Source organism: Ambystoma mexicanum, chromosome 8 (assembly GCF_040938575.1).
Source record: "Ambystoma mexicanum isolate Mex_15411 chromosome 8, UKY_AmexF1_1, whole genome shotgun sequence".
NCBI lineage: Eukaryota > Metazoa > Chordata > Amphibia > Caudata > Ambystomatidae > Ambystoma > Ambystoma mexicanum.
In genome coordinates this window covers 1,138,674,386-1,138,690,705 of record NC_090929.1, presented here as the reverse complement: position 1 = coordinate 1,138,690,705, position 16,320 = coordinate 1,138,674,386, and the positions used below count along the sequence as shown (strand labels likewise).

At 50.0% G+C, this 16,320-nt stretch overlaps 1 long non-coding RNA gene across 2 annotated transcripts in view; it reads right to left on the bottom strand.

The window, feature by feature from the left end:
- The window catches only part of LOC138472829 (uncharacterized), a 366,644-nt gene that overhangs the window by 214,371 nt on the left and 135,953 nt on the right, over positions 1–16,320 (bottom strand). The window contains exon 2 of one of the 2 annotated variants that reach the window (XR_011268686.1): positions 5,997–6,263. The exons of the other annotated variant lie outside the window; for it this stretch is intronic. This is a non-coding gene — a long non-coding RNA (uncharacterized lncRNA). The remainder of the gene's footprint in view (positions 1–5,996; positions 6,264–16,320) is intronic. 2 annotated transcript variants of the gene reach the window in all.

The window sequence follows — 16,320 nt, the reverse complement described above, 5'->3', positions numbered from 1 at the left end:
ATGTGTTCATTTACATACTTGCCATTGGGGTTGTATCATGTAATTGCATTCACTATGTGGCTGGATGCAATCCTTGCCTGGGTGTTTGTGCTGGGTATGCTGCCCATTACTGCCATGATTGAGTATCGTCAGGACCTGGGGGCTGGGGGACATGTGTGGGTGCCTGGTGGAGGATGCCCCTGCACTGCTGGGGGGTGGGGGTGGTGGGAGACATGGGTGGGGGCCTGGTGGAGGGTGCCCCTGGTGGCGGTGGGGTGGGGGTGATAGGGGACATGAGTGGGGGCCTGGTGGGGGCTGCCCCTGCACTGCTGGGGGGTGGGGGTGGTGGGAGACATGGGTGGGGGCCTGGTGGAGGCTGCCCCTGCACTGCTGGGGGGTGGGGGTGGTGGGAGACATGAGTGGGGGCCTGGTGGAGGGTGCCCATGGTGGCAGGGGGGTGGGGGTGGTGGGAGACATGAGTGGGGGCCTGGTGGAGGCTGCCCCTGCACTGCTGGGGGTTGGGGGGGTGGGAGACATGAGTGGGGGCCTGGTGGAGGCTGCCCCTGCACTGCTGGGGGGTGGGGGTGGTGGGAAACATGGGTGGGGGCCTGGTGGAGGCTGCCCCTGCACTGCTGGGGGGTGGGGGTGGTGGGAGACATGAGTGGGGGCCTGGTGGAGGCTGCCCCTGCACTGCTGGGGGGTGGGGGTGGTGGGAGACATGAGTGGGGGCCTGGTGGAGGGTGCCCATGGTGGCAGGGGGGTGGGGGTGGTGGGAGACATGAGTGGGGGCCTGGTGGAGGCTGCCCCTGGATGGTGGGGGGTGGGGGTGGTGGGAGACATGAGTGGGGGCCTGGTGGAGGGTGCCCCTGGTGACTGGGGGGGGTGGGGGTGGTGGGAGACATGAGTGGGGGCCTGGTGGAGGGTGCCCCTGCACTGCTGGGGGGTGGGGGTGGTGGGAGACATGAGTGGGGCCTGGTGGAGGCTGCCCCTGCACTGCTGGGGGGTGGGGGTGGTGGGAGACATGGGTGGGGGCCTGGTGGAGGCTGCCCCTGCACTGCTGGGGGGTGGGGGTGGTGGGAGACATGAGTGGGGGCCTGGTGGAGGGTGCCCATGGTGGCAGGGGGGTGGGGGTGGTGGGAGACATGAGTGGGGGCCTGGTGGAGGCTGCCCCTGGTGACTGGGGGGGTGGGGGTGGTGGGAGACATGAGTGGGGGCCTGGTGGAGGGTGCCCCTGGATGGTGGGGGGTGGGGGTGGTGGGAGACATGAGTGGGGGCCTGGTGGAGGCTGCCCCTGGATGGTGGGGGCTGGGGGTGGTGGGAGACATGAGTGGGGGCATGGTGGAGGGTGCCCCTGGTGACTGGGGGGGTGGGGGTGGTGGGAGACATGAGTGGGGGCCTGGTGGAGGGTGCCCCTGGATGGTGGGGGGTGGGGGTGGTGGGAGACATGAGTGGGGGCCTGGTGGAGGCTGCCCCTGGATGGTGGGGGGTGGGGGTGGTGGGAGACATGAGTGGGGGCCTGGTGGAGGGTGCCCCTGGATGGTGGGGGGTGGTGGGAGACATGAGTGGGGGCCTGGTGGAGGGTGCCCCTGGTGACTGGGGGGGTGGGGGTGGTGGGAGACATGAGTGGGGGCCTGGTGGAGGGTGCCCCTGGTGGCGGGGGGGTGGGGGTGATAGGGGACATGAGTGGGGGCCTGGTGGGGGCTGCCCCTGCACTGCTGGGGGGTGGGGGTGGTGGGAGACATGGGTGGGGGCCTGGTGGAGGCTGCCCCTGCACTGCTGGGGGGTGGGGGTGGTGGGAGACATGAGTGGGGGCCTGGTGGAGGGTGCCCATGGTGGCAGGGGGGTGGGGGTAGTGGGAGACATGAGTGGGGGCCTGGTGGAGGCTGCCCCTGCACTGCTGGGGGGTGGGGGTGGTGGGAGACATGAGTGGGGGCCTGGTGGAGGCTGCCCCTGCACTGCTGGGGGGTGGGGGTGGTGGGAGACATGGGTGGGGGCCTGGTGGAGGCTGCCCCTGCACTGCTGGGGGGTGGGGGTGGTGGGAGACATGAGTGGGGGCCTGGTGGAGGCTGCCCCTGCACTGCTGGGGGGTGGGGGTGGTAGGAGACATGAGTGGGGGCCTGGTGGAGGGTGCCCATGGTGGCAGGGGGGTGGGGGTGGTGGGAGACATGAGTGGGGGCCTGGTGGAGGCTGCCCCTGGATGGTGGGGGGTGGGGGTGGTGGGAGACATGAGTGGGGGCCTGGTGGAGGCTGCCCCTGGTGACTGGGGGGGTGGGGGTGGTGGGAGACATGAGTGGGGGCCTGGTGGAGGGTGCCCCTGGTGGCAGGGGGGTGGGGTGATAGGGGACATGAGTGGGGGCCTGGTGGGGGCTGCCCCTGCACTGCTGGGGGGTGGGGGTGGTGGGAGACATGAGTGGGGGCCTGGTGGAGGGTGCCCATGGTGGCAGGGGGGTGGGGGTGGTGGGAGACATGAGTGGGGGCCTGGTGGAGGCTGCCCCTGGATGGTGGGGGGTGGGGGTGGTGGGAGACATGAGTGGGGGCCTGGTGGAGGGTGCCCCTGGTGACTGGGGGGGTGGGGGTGGTGGGAGACATGAGCGGGGGCCTGGTGGAGGGTGCCCCTGGATGGTGGGGGGTGGGGGTGGGGTGGTGGGAGACATGAGTGGGGGCCTGGTGGAGGGTGCCCCTGGTGACTGGGGGGGTGGGGGTGGTGGGACACATGAGTGGGGGCCTGGTGGAGGGTTCCCCTGGTGGCGGGGGGGGTGGGGGTGATAGGGGACATGAGTGGGGGCCTGGTGGAGGCTGCCCCTGCACTGCTGGGGGGTGGGGGTGGTGGGAGACATGAGTGGGGGCCTGGTGGAGGGTGCCCCTGGATGGTGGGGGGTGGGGGTGGTGGGAGACATGAGCAGGTGTGCAGGGTAGTCCCCTGTTTTGTGGGCTGCCTGCAGGGGCCGTCGAGGGTGTACAGGGAACACCTGTGAGGACCCACCCAGCCTAATCGCGTGTGTAACTTCCCACGCACCCCTGTAATACACGTACCCTGCTGAAATCGCGTGTTAAACTTCCTGCGCACCCCTGAAATACACGCGCCCAGGCTATTCGCGTGTGGAAATTCCCGCGCACCCCTGAAATACACGTACCCTGCTGAAATCGCGTGTTAAACTTCCCGCGCACCCCTGAAATACATGCGCCCAGGCTATTCGCGTGTGGGACTTCCCGCGCACCCCTGAAATACACATGCCCAGGCTATTCGCGTGTGGAACTTCCCGCGCACCCCTGAAATACACGCGCCCAGGCTATTCGCGTGTGGAACTTCCCGCGCACCCCTGAAATACACGCGCCCAGGCTATTCGCGTGTGGAACTTTAAGCGCACCCCTGAAATACACGTACCCTGCTGTAATCGCGTGTGGGACTTCCCGCGCACCCCTGAAATACACGCGCCCAGGCTATTCGCGTGTGGAACTTCCCACGCACCCCTGAAATACACGTACCCTGCTGTAATCGCGTGTGGGACTTCCCGCGCACCCCTGAAATACACGCGCCCAGGCTATTCGCGTGTGGAACTTCCCGCACACCCCTGAAATACACACGCCCAGGCTATTCGCGTGTGGAACTTCCCGCGCACCCCTGAAATACACGCGCCCAGGCTATTCGCGTGTGGAACTTCCCGCGCACCCCTGAAATACACGTACCCTGCTGTAATCGCGTGTGGGACTTCCCGCGCACCCCTGAAATACACGCGCCCAGGCTATTCTCGTGTGGAACTTCCCGCGCACCCCTGAAATACATGTACCCTGCTGTAATCGCGTGTGGGACTTCCCGCGCACCCCTGAAATACACGCGCCCAGGCTATTCGCGTGTGGAACTTCCCACGCACCCCTGAAATACACGTACCCTGCTGTAATCGCGTGTGGGACTTCCCGCGCACCCCTGAAATACACGCGCCCAGGCTATTCGCGTGTGGAACTTCCCGCACACCCCTGAAGTACACACGCCCAGGCTATTCGCGTGTGGAACTTCCCGCGCACCCCTGAAATACACGCGCCCAGGCTATTCGCGTGTGGAACTTCCCGCGCACCCCTGAAATACACGTACCCTGCTGTAATCGCGTGTGGGACTTCCCGTGCACCCCTGAAATACACGCGCCCAGGCTATTCGCGTGTGGAACTTCCCGCGCACCCCTGAAATACACGTACCCTGCTGTAATCGCGTGTGGGACTTCCCGCGCACCCCTGAAATACACGCGCCCAGGCTATTCGCGTGTGGAACTTCCCGCGCACCCCTGAAATACACGCGCCCAGGCTATTCGCGTGTGGAACTTCCCGCGCACCCCTGAAATACACGTACCCTGCTGTAATCGCGTGTGGGACTTCCCGCGCACCCCTGAAATACACGTACCCTGATGGAATTGCGTGTGGAACTTCCCGCGCACCCCTGAAATACACCTACCCTGATGGAATCGCGTGTGGAACTTCCCGCGCACCCCTGAAATCCACGTACCCGGCCAAATCGCGTGTGAGACTTCCCGCGCACCCCGGTATACACGCACACGTATTTTTTGTCAGCGTGTCCGTGTTTGTGGGTACCCCTTTGCACGTCATTTGTCCTGGAGGGCCACAGTATAGGACATTCATCATGGCAGTATATGGGTGCTATTTGTTGGCGCACCTTTTGGCGCACATTTCTTACAGCCGCAGAGACGCTACCGCCTGCTTTCTTGTGGCGGTCGTGTTTGTGCCTGTGCGCTGGTTTGAGCGTGCGCTTTTTTGCCCTATTCTATTCCATGAATACGTGTTGTAGGCGAGCGTGTGGGCGTTCCGCGCACTTGTGCCCTGTACTTCCCCCGTGACGCCCACGTTTTTGCAAGTTGTTCCCCATTCCGAGTGTTACGCCCGTGTTCCGCCTACTTTTGTTGCGTGCGCCGCGCTATGTGCGAATTTCGCTGTGGCCTGTGCGATTTTCGCTGTGACCTGGCGCACGCTGTTAGATGGCCTGTGCGCCAACGTGCGCGGCGCACTTTTTATCGCACATCCGCTGGTTTTCTCGCGCACGGACTTCCATGAATCGAAGTGCGCTGCTTTTCGTGCGATTTTCGCACTTGCACTGCGATTTTCGCTATTCCACTGCGATTCGCACGTTTTTGCCCACTTGCGCCGCGTTAATTATTCCATGAATCGGCCTGTGTATTGGAGTGGTATTCCTGCTACTGGAGTTATAAAAATGTATTAACCAGGTCTGCCTCCAGTCACTCGATTTATAAGCACTATGTGTGTCCTTCACGGAATCCTGTTAAAAACAGGCATTGACAAAGCCAACAGTTTTGGCTTGTGTATAAATAGTAGGTATTAGCTGGGCATTGCTATTAGATGTCCAGGTACATGTTGCACCTGCTGCCATCAATGGCCAGTTAATACCGCTACAGCTGTACCTGGCAAGTGCCTTTCCCATGCCTACACAAGTGCCCAAACTGTTGGCCTTGCCAATGCATATTTTTTAGGTATTATCATGCATTTCACTGAATTAAATCACAGCACGACTGCAAGGGGGGTCAATTATCAAAGAGGTCCTCTATTTGATAACGGATACAAATTGTGCCTCTTTGATAAGGGTATGGTAATTGCCCACATAGGCAAATCATACTATGCCACAGAGTAGAGGGCTGGACCAACAGCTGGCCTGCAGGGTCCACCTGTAATTAAGACACACTCAGTGGCAAGTAATGGGATCTGCCCAATGAGTCAGCAGGCATCTCAATACAGTCAGGCATAGACTTCAAATTGGTCGTATTGTTGTTAGAATCACATTGCAATAGTCTCAGTAATATGTAAAATGTATCAAAATCGTTATAGCACAGTGAACTAATGTGTATAGTACTGGGCATAATAAGCTTCACAAATCGTTCAACCGAAGTTGTGATGCAGGGGGGCGTATTTTGGCGCAGAGGAAGATAGACGTCTAGATGCAAAGCTCTGGCCCACCAACTGTTTATCATACCTGTAATGCGCTCCCTTTGAAATCTTACCTGCTTTCTTCACACTCCATTGCAGATTTGTTGGGGACTGCCTGTTTCTCCTTTTTGAGCGGTGTTCTAGCTGCCGGTGTGGAGACCTCTGTGTCGCCTGGAGCCCACCGCGACCACCTTCTCTGTGTGAATTCGCTGCTTATGTGGAGGCTTCCGACGATGTCCCTAATACAACGTGCAGGATCGAGCCTACTCAGGGCTCTTTGCTCACATTCAGCACCACCTCATGGCTGTTTAATAACAGCCAAAAGAAAAGAAAAGAACTCCCTATAAAGAAACAGACAAACAATCAGGTAACATTTTATTTTCATTAACCTCTATATATCAAGTCTAACCAAACGCCTCCCCTTGGATATTGCTGTTATCTGCTGTTTAGCCTTCATAATATTTCCTCACCATGGCCTCTGGTAAAAATAGCCAAAAAAACTTTAACTGTTTCCAAGGATTTACAATCTCCCGCTGCCACTCTCAAAAGACTTAAAAGTGAATCACCTCTGCCGCTATCCTCCACTGACCCTGCCATTGCAGCTATTTTACAAGAGATTAGGTCACTCAAAGCTTTTATTGACACTACCAACCAAAAATGACAGCAGTTTGACGAAAGATGGAATGTATTTGAAAACAGAATGAGTGAAATTGAAAGTTGAATAAGCTTTACTGAAGATGTCTCAGTTGTGAAAAGCAGTGAAGGACCTCCAAAAACATAATGAAGAATTAGAGAACAGAAGTAGGCGCAATAACCTATACATTTCTGACTTACTGGAAGGCAGTGAGGGGAAGGATTCTATTCTGTTCTTGCAAAATATGTTATCAGCCTTGCTCCATATACCAAAGAAAATATCTCTCAACATTCAACGCGCTCATTGCATCAGCCCCATGAGAAGTTCTCAGTTGTCACAATCTCCATCGCGCACTTTGATTTTCTACAATCAACTGTTGCTCATCATTTCCAAGGTCAAAGAGAAGAATGCCCTTGTTTGGATGGGCTGCAGGATTCATATTTCCTAGGATGTAGCAAAGAAGACCATCCAATGCAAGTAATATATTTTTTATCATCCTGCTCTGAAACAACTTCATGTCAGATATGGTTTATATCATACATGTTCTTTTAAAGTGACATATCAAGGATGAACATCAATCTTTGATGATCCTGCTGATCTGAAGACTTTCATTTGCACTCTCAAAACTGAGAATATGGACACACTGCACTCCTCTAATTCTGCTGCTTCTGGCTTCTGACTTTCTGCCTCACATATGAGCATATTTCACTCACTCAGCATGTTACAGAGTGTACTCCTGAGACCCCAGGCCGCCCCATAGGGCCGAGATTTGCTCTAGCCATGTGTCAATTAGTTCACTGTGGTTGGCCTCGAAACTGCATCTTCTGTCTGAAAAGTTCTGATATCTCTGCTTGGTCCGGTGCCATGCATAGGTGTGAACCTGTGCTTCTTCTTACTCGGCTGCTTCTTCTTACTCGGCTGGTCACGTGATTCCCACACCATGAATTTGTCTCGTTTCTCTCAATTTGTGTATTTGATTTTCGTTTCACCCACCACCTGCCTTTGCCTTCTTATCTCGATCCTTCAGGGGCAGGATATTCTGTTCTTAGTTTCAATTAAAAGTAGCTACTTTTCATAGCTTCTGTTGGTATGATCTTGGCTTCCCTGGCACGAGTTGCATCGTCTGAGTTTTGATTGAGCCGTCTCTTCTTGTTTAGCTAGAATATGAATCTTTTCTCATGTGGCCTCTAGTAACCTGGGTTGATTCCGCTTTTGTGCAAAGTAGAAATATACTTATAATAAAGTGCTTCATTTGAGGTAGATTATGTATAATGGCTCTTGTCGCACTACTCTTCTACCAAGCATAGCAAGCCGCACAGTTTTCGTAGCTTTCTTGCGGTTCCAAGCATATTTACAGGTGTAAATTGGTCGACTATCTTCACCTTGTTTACAGCTTAAGTCTCTTACATTTAGACATCATCTTTTATCTTAAGTTCATGATATCCTTACTCATGGCGTTTTGTCTCTTTGTGTCATTCTTGGGTCATCATTTCTTCTATCTGTGAGTCTGTCCAGGTCCTCGTGACCTCACCATTCGTCTTCCATTAAGACCTTTTTGGTTTCTTGCGGGATTGTACTTGGCCGATCTTCATTTCGTTTCATCTGTTGATAGGGTTTTCTTAAGGGATACCTTACTTTGCATGGTTTTCTTGGTATTGGTACTTCAATAGGTGCTGTTCTTCTGACAGGCACTGGGCAGAGCCCTACTGCGGCTCTCTGCTGGTTTATTTGCTCATCATACGTCACATATCTCGGTGTGAACGTTCCTGGTACCTCAAAATGGACGATTGGAGTGCAGGCTTTATTTGTGACCTCCTGTACACTCCCCCCTCTGGGCGATTCATCGACCACTTTCACTTCCGTCTTTGGATTCATCTTACTCAGTTTTTCTGTATTTATCTTCACTTCATTGCCTGGGTTCATCCCTTCCTCCTCTTCTGGATCTATAGATGATGGTCTGAAGAAGTGTCTCTTTGGAGTCCAGATTTCTATTACTCCTTTCAGGCTTCCTGCTGTCCTTACATGTTTGTCATTATTCCAAGTCATCAATTGACATTGTCCATTTGGGCTGCAATAAAACCATCTTCCCACATAGTTTCTGTGCTTCCCGGGGTAGAGAAACTTTGTTCCCTCTGGTGCGTGAATGCTGGCCTTCACAAAGTCTCTCATTCTTCATCAGTCAGGTCTTTGGGCTTCCATCCTGGCTTGACATCAATCATGATCTTCATCCCTATGGCTTTTTTTCGCAGTCTTCTGGCACTGAGAGATTATTATCTTGATAACGAAAAAAACCTAGAAATATCATCACTAGCAGGGCTCCAAGGAACTTGAATGCATCTGCCATCCATTGTGGGACCCATGAGAATAGTGATCCAAACCAGCTGTCATCATCAACTTCATCAGTTTCATTGATCATCTGGTTGTGCAGGTTTGTCAGCATACCTATGGCTTCTGTTAGGGTTCTGTTTTCCTCATTGTGAGAAGGTATAAATGTGCAACATAATTCTCTGATTTTTGCAGAAACTCCTCCATCCATAGCTGTGATCATGTTAAGGACATATCTGGTCTGGAGAGTCATCAGCCGGATGGCTCTTAACTCTTCCTTGATTGCATTAAATCCTTTTATTGTCGTGTTGATGTCTGCAGTAACTCCCATCTGGTTATCTGCAACCATTTAGTATTTACTCCAACTTGGATTCTCGGCATGAAAATCGTTGTGAGCACTGATGAGGTGAGGCAAAACAGCCTGTGTTTATATGGGATTGCATGAAAGGCTTCTTCTGTTTTGGCAGAGAAATAATGTTCTCTCTTTATTCGAGTCAGCAGTGTCACAGATCTCTTCTTCCTCAGGTGAGCATCTGCTTTCAGGAAACTGTCAATATTCAAGTCACTTTTCGGAATCACTAATGCTGGAACATGGACATTCACTATTGTGCATATATCTCCCCAGTTTTTTGGCAGTCTGATGTATCCCTTGGATCCGCATGACCAGTAATGGTCCATAATTACGGCAGTTCAATTAACCATTCCTGGAGCGTCAAAAACTCGTTCAAAGTTCTGATTCTCTCCCATTTTCCTTGTGCCATTATTCCTGAAGCAGAATTTTGGGCTTTCCAGTGGTACTATCTGCAAGGGTCCTCCTCTGTCTTCGGCCCATGTCAAAAGTTTTGCGAGCTTTGGCCACAATGGCGTGCATCCGTTCTGTACGATGTCGATGGTACCTTGGTAACGACCAGTGACCATCCAAGTTCTACAGATTACTACTCCTTTCTCCCATCTGTCTGGTGAAAGCACTGTTCCCCAAATCTGCATTTGGCCTCTGTTTTTCCAACTTCAAACCTCTTCTGGAGTTTTTGCTTGGACGTTTAGTTTCTGGTTCACTTCCCATCTTATTTCTGCTCCCTTAACTCTAGGCTTCCCGTACTGGATTACATGGTTCCTAGTATGAGCTCTGTTTTTTGTCTTAATATCTTGAACATAATCATCTTCGTTGGGATAAGCTGTTTCAGTTGCCCATATTAGGGAACCATCACTTCCCATGAACTGGCCTCTAGTTTTGCACATGGCTACATGTGAAAGACAGTGTGCTGTCTGGACATCGATTTCTACAGCTACGAAGATCTTGGACTTCCCCATGCTGTATGGTAAGAGTGCACAAACAAAGCATTCCCCTTCTGAACTTCGTCTTCCAACTTCTTTCATGTGCTGGTACCAAATGTTATTTCCCAAATGTGCTGTGCTGTCTAGGTAGTCGCTTAGTTCATTGTCATCTCCATGCATGTTTCTCTTGATTCTTAGTGTTTTCATGTAGTTTGCTATAACTAAATCCCTGAATGCATCTCTATGGCTTTTTCTTGCTGGAGGATTCTCAGTTATCCTGGTCCAAGGTGCAGGCCTCCTCATCTGCGCCATTTGAGTGGACAAAAGTCTGGCAGCTCTTTCCTGGTCCTCAAACGTCTTTTTCTTTTGGGCTAGAAATGTCTGTATCCATTCTGGCATTGATCTGGTATATGGTTGTACTGTGGAACTTGTACTTGTCTCTTTCACTGGAACATATATGTTTGTCACTGTTGTCTCTGTGGGTTTCTTCTTCAGCTCCTCTAGACTTTCCACTATGTCTGCTTCCTTCATTTGGCTCTTTACCTTACTTGTAATGATATTTTCCATATTAGGCAGTCTTTTCTTCTTTGAGGCTTTAAATTGTGGTTCTGCAGTCATTGACACTAGGCCTGTTGCGTGTGCATTCAGTGTTTGCATGAGTGTGGTTGTCAGTACTCTTTCTTCATTCACTCTTTGCCGACCCTGTGTCCGGAATTTCTTTTTGTTTGTGGGTTTCATGTGTGCATCATTAGGTGGGTGCACTGGAATTAGAACGCTTTGTGCACCAATTAAAAATGCAGTTCTGATTGTTAATGATAGTAAAACAATGATGAAGATGATACACAAATACATTATTCCCCTGTAGGTCAGGCGGCAGCATTTACTTCCAGAGAAACATTGGGGTCTCTCCTCCTGTGGGAGGACCAGATTGCTGCTCTGGATCGCCATCTCGATCATTTGCCAAATGTCTAGCCTTTACTATACTTCTTTAACCAATATTGTCTGTCAGATTCTGTGTTTAAGAGGTTCAGCTGTCCGGTAAGTGTCCCTCCTCTTGCGGGCGGTGAGTTGTCTCTTATTTCAGGATACAGTTCCTTTGCTAAACTATGAGGAAAATCAAATCAAATAACACTTCGGCCAGTCCTTATACTGTGCATGTTCAAAGTAAGTCAGCTCCCAGTCCACGCCTCGGATTTGCTTCAGTCCCGAAGACATTTTGTATCCTGGTTAGTATGAAGAATAGAGACAAAATAACAACAAATAGAAGAATGTGAAACCCTTGACACTGCTTCCTCGATCTGTCCCTCAGCGGAAAGCATTTAGAATCTCCTCAGATAGTTCTGTTGATGATTAGAGAGTTCTATTTGTAGTACGATTCCATGCAAGAGCATGCCCATCTGTGCAACATTAGCTGGATCTCTGATGAATGTGAGGACATCAACATCGATCAGTCTCCCCACTAGCTCTGGAAAGTCAGTGACTAGACGAAAGAGGATGTTGTGAGCCAACCTGCTGTCTTCTAATGACAGGCACATCCGTCCTATCTTGCTGAGTTTCGGGATTGTATGCTTTCTCTTCAATGTAAACAATGTCTGTACTGTCTGTTCGCGTGGAGTGCAACTAAGATCACAATTTTATTCAGGAGTTGGCTTAGATGTTCTGTATTCGCTGGATCTCGAAGAAACGTGAGTCTGTCTGTTGTTCTTCTGACAAGATTTGGACAGTCTTTGATTATACAAAAGAACAATGTGTTGACAAGCTCATTTATTTCCTTCTCTGCTTGAGACATTTGGTTCCTTCTCACTGTACTCAGGAAGTAGGAGAACTTGTTCGACGATTACAGTAAGCAGTCTTCTCATTGTCTTTTCGTTTTCAGGATCTTGAAGAAAGTCAGTGACACTGGTGAGCCTTCCCACCAATGAAGGGTATGCTCTTAGCACTAGACTAAAGTATGATACCACGTCTTTGGTGATGTCACTACTGTGGGACACCATAAGTGATTCTGAATAGTGTCTCGGTGTGGAACGAGTCTGGATACTGTATTTCTTTCTAATTTATATGTCCTCGATCAAAATTTGGCATATTCCTTTTTTATCAAGGCCTTCAGTGTGCCTCAGTCCAAAGTTCAAAGTTAACAGACTATGTTGTGGCTTATATGTGCAATTTTCTTCTTCACCCTTCAACAATCCTTCGTTTATGTCCTTATACCCTTTTTTGCTTAGAGGAAGTGTCTACTTTCAAGCCACAATTTACAAAAAGTTCTTTTTCTTTATCTTTGTCTGGCTGGTCATGCATCCTTTTTCTTCGTCATTGATCTCGTCTGCACGTTCTGTGGTTCTTCCCCGTCGCTCATCGTCTCCTTGCACTGGGGTGGAGGCAGTGGGCCTTCTCCGATGTAGGGTTTGATATCTCCCAGGAAAATCCAAGCTCCCCTGCCTTGTAGTTTCACTGCAGAGGGAGTGCAGTCCTCCACTGTATAGGGACCGGTGAATCTTGACTTGTCCCACTTTTTCCTCATATGGTTCCTTACAAGACAGTATCTCCAGGGAAAAGGATGGTACACAAAGTCCTTGAGCTGTGTCTGTTGTAGTATCTCCTTCTGAGTTCCGTGCTGCCCTGCACCCCTTCCGTCGTCGAATCAGCTGGTCTGAAATTACAGTAAGGCAAGATGTCATGCAATTCAGGTAATTTTGCAATTCAGACCGTAAAATTTCTCCTGTTGACTGGGCATCACATCTAGCTCTATCTCAGGGTATCAGGGGAGTGCACATTCTTCTTCCTGTGGCTATCTCGTGTGGTATAAGATGATGGTCGGAACCGATGTTAGTTCCTAAGTACATACAGTGCCAAAGGAAGGCAGTGCAACCATCCCTTCTTTAGAGTAAGCTTCAACTTGGCTATCCTTTACTTTAATAAGCCATTAAGCTTCTCACAGATCCGTTACTTTGCGGATGATACACCGACGAGAACTTGTGCTTTATACAAAGCAGCAAGTTAATCTGTTCAAATGTCTCATTTTCAAAGTGAACTCCATTGTCTGACTCCTCTCATTACTTTTAATGTGTGCCCAACTGTGAATTGTTGGCAGATTATACAGTTTACTATAAAAAAATGCACCATGCTTGGTTAAATTCGGTATGAACCAGTCTTCTGTGAGTGTTGCTGCTCAATTCTCTTTTGTCATGTGTGCCGGATAATGTAACTGTTCCAGTGCTATTTTCAATAGGGCTACAGGCATAACTGGTTTACCAGTGCTGTCTTGTCGCCACAAGCTGTCAGAGGGGTTTAAAGAACACCCTCAACATTTCCAAAGATTCTTCTCTTCCTGTGGTGCCTCCCCTTGGAGTTCCATCAACTGGGTCTGCCCATGATTGTTATATCCTTCAGGTGTGGTTCGTGTAACCATCATCCTTTCATTTATATGGATGACTTCCATTTCCATGATCGTTTCACTTTTGGATGCCATATCTTTGGCTTCCGTGTCTGCTGCTTGATTTCCGCGTGAGATAAAATCTGTCCCCTTCTTGTGGGCGGCGCATTTCACGACCGCTATGCCCACTGGGAGCTGAAGTGCCTTGATCAGTGCCTGTCCAATAAGGCTGCATGCTGCACTGGCATGCCATCTGCTCGGAGGTAGCCCCTCCTTTTCCAGAACGCTAAGCCTGCATGCACTGTCGATGTCACATAGGCGGAGTCACTGTACACCGTTACTTCCTGGCCTGCGTGATTCTCAATGGCAAGTATCAACGCCAATAATTCTGCAGCCTGCACTGAATAATGAGATGGTATTTGTACACTAATAAGTACTCGGAATTCTCCATTTGCTGTGTGCTTCATCACAGAAACGCCTGTATATCTTTGTCCATCACTTTTATCGATCCTTGAAGAACCGTCAATAAAGACAATTTCTCCTTCTGCCAATGCATTTTCTTTCACTCTGGGAATTTCTTCATAGAATTCTTCATAGTTTGCACAGTCATGTATGTGTCTCCTTCAGTGACTGGTCTGCTATAAATGTAGCTGGGTTGACTATCTTACATCGAAATCAATGGATTCGATATGATCACTTCATAAACAGAAGCTCTCTGAGATGTCAGTGTGCCCTTTGGTTTCTCTAGAATAGCAAATAGTGAGTGCTCGACGTACAACGTCATAGAGCAACCCATTATAATGGTTGTTGCTTTCTCTATGGCGAATGCTACAGCAGCTAAACTTTGTTCGCATGGGAAATGACCTCTCATTACTGGGTTCAAATTTTCACTATAGTATGCCTGGGGCTTGTACCCCAAATTGGTTCTCTGTGTGAGTACTGCCGTCATAACGCTGCCATTCGTTTGTGAAAACAGGTAAAATTCCTCTGCATAATTAGGAATCCCTAGAACTGATGTTGTGCAAATGGCTTTTTTGAGTTCAGCAAATCCTTTCTCCATGGTCTCAGTCCATCCAGTCTTTTCTTTTGTCACTTGGGCCTTCCATCGGGCCTGAAGTAAAGGCTTAGTGTAGAGCTATAGTCGAAGAGCCATGCCCTGACAAAGTTGCATAGGCCTAAAAAGCTCTGCATCTGTTTTATTGTGTGTGGCTTAGCCGTGTTCAGTATGGCTTCAGCCCTTTCTGGGGTCACTCTTTTTCCCTCATGTGAGATCAGCTGGCCTCTGTATAGCACTTTTTGTTGACAGCTTTTCCTTGTCAACCTTATATCCTTTCTCAGCCAGTATAGTCAGTAGCAGAGCAGAATCGTGCCTTCAGATCGAGATGCCATCCACATATTGCAGGACAACACTTTTTAATGCAATATTGCTTAAGTCCATCTGCAGGACTCTGTTGAAAATAGATGGAGAATTACAATACCCCTGGGGTAGCCTCGTGCTTTTCAGACTCATATCTCTAAATGTGAATGAAGTCAGATCTTGTGAGTCACGGTGCAATGGGATTGAGAAAAATGCATTTTTCATGTCAATCACCATGAAATATTTTGCCTCTATAGGTATATTACACAGAATTGTAGCCGGGTTAGGGACTAAAGGGAACTCGGCCTCAACAATATCATGTATTGGATGTAAATCTGGGATTAGCCTCCAAGACCCCCCTTTGATTTCTTGATCGGATAAACCGAAGTATTGCATGATGACTCTGACGTCACTACGATGCCCTGCTCCATCATCGCTGAAATTGTCTTAAAAATTCCTTCATCTGCCTCTTTGGACATGGGATATCGTCGTGCTCTTGGGAGAATTGCTCCTGGTTTTAGTTTAATTTTTACTTCTCCCACCCCTTTCAATAGGCCTGCATCATAGGGGCCTGTGGTCCATACTGAGACAGGCACCTGGGCCATGTCGCCATCAAAATATTCAGGACAGTTTTGCGCCAACATAATTCTTTGAGGCACTTCCCTTTTGATCTTTCTCACCCAAAAGGTGAGACTCAATTCCACCATTGTCTCTCCCATATCTGCTTGCTCTTCAAACAGATCATCATTGGTGACATCGGTCAATCGATATCCTTCTTCAATGGCGATTACTGCGCACCATTGTCGGCCTTCATCGTCATAACCGTCAATCAAGGCCGCTCTCCCTCGTACTGCAGCTGTGTGTATCATCAAGGGAAATACGTGTCCCTTCTCCTCGTGCATGGGTATTCTTGGTCTAAATAGGAACTCATCTGCGGTTCTCATGATTCTGTCTGCAAGGCCTGGCAGCCCTGCCATTAGCACATGCATACCATATGCACATTTTTCTGGCTCTAATGGTATAGCCCTCATAGCTGTGTGTCCTGCATATGCTCTAATCATTTCGCATACGTTTGAATAGTGCATTCCTGGAGTTCAGCATACTATGCTCTCCTCCGTGAATGAGATTGTCATGTTTAACTTTGTCATTAAATCTCTACCCAAAATGTTTACTGGGGTCTGACGTGAATATAGTAAAGGCACATTCATTTCACATTCTCCTATAGCGAATGGGAGTGCATTTGTGAAGGGAACATGACTTGTAGCTCCTGTGAAACTCTGAGTATTTATGACCTTGCCAGACAAGGAAAACTTAAACACAAGCATGTTGCACTTGTGTCAACTAAGAAGGAATATTCTTTATCCCCTATAACGACATCCACCCTAGGTTCCCGGTGAGGGTCTGTTGTCACTGATGGGATAGAACACATCAGGGTTC